A 1,170-nucleotide genomic window follows, 5' to 3' on the forward strand; every position below is an offset into this window, starting at 1 on the left:
ATATATATATATATATATATATATATACTTATAGTCGTCGAGCATCCACCCCTAGGTTAGCTCCACGATCCGGACATTGAGTGCAAAGACAAGAGAACATTTGTTCCATTGAAGATAACTTCTAGTCTTTCCTCTGGTAGTCTCCCACACCTTCTACAAGGTCATAGGCTCCGCTATTCCACCTAAGCCTTACTGAAAAAAAAAAGAAAACATTTCAGTGATCCTAATCCTTTGGTGCATATTAGCCAAAGTATTCTTCGTGTCTCAAAAAGATTGGGAGCGATTTGAGTTGTATTTGGCTGCTGTTTGTAGCAAATCAAACAACCGCATAGTAGCCTTCCTCGTTGGTTCCGTCGCTGTCGCTGTTGTCGAGGTTAAGCGCCAGTTGTAAGAGTAGTGGGACGAACGAAACAACTGAGATATTTAAACTATCACCAGATTTCCTCTTTAAACTGAATTTTGTTTGTTATTTTAAGAAAATGAATGAAGCGAAGAGACTAAAAGAAACAGACAACAAAAATTAAACACACACTCACATATATATATAGAGAGAGAGACACAAATACATAGACATATATCCACAGGAAACAAACATACAGACCTTGAAAATATAAAAGAAACTAACAAGTAAACAAAACTTACTAACTATAACAGCACCACTAACAACAGAAACAGCAACAAGAACAATAAAAACAACAAATAAAATAAACAACGAGAACAACAAACACTAATAAGAAAGACAAGCAGGAGACTGAAACAAGAAAGCAACGACGTTAAATCGACAATTTCTATAGTTTCTGTGGAATAGATTAGATGCAGAGTTGAACGTTTGGACCGTGTCCTAAATCGGCATTCAAGTATGTTTTTCTCTTTCAATGGAGAGGACGGCCATCTTGTATTATATTTTGCATCTCTTATTCTCATTCATGTCGTTCACAATGATGATGTTGTTCATGTCGTCGACGTCGTAGTCATCGTCGTCGTCGTTGTAGTAGATGATATTGTTGTTTTTTGTTGTAGTAGTTCACGGTGTTGTTATTGATGTAGATTCTTTAAAATTTTCTTGACTTTTGTTTGTCATTTATTTTTCATTATATTCTGTATATATATATATATGCAAACATACATATATGCATGCATATATATATATATATATATATATATATATGT

Source organism: Octopus bimaculoides, chromosome 1 (assembly GCF_001194135.2).
Source record: "Octopus bimaculoides isolate UCB-OBI-ISO-001 chromosome 1, ASM119413v2, whole genome shotgun sequence".
In the NCBI taxonomy this organism is placed as follows: Eukaryota; Metazoa; Mollusca; class Cephalopoda; order Octopoda; family Octopodidae; genus Octopus; species Octopus bimaculoides.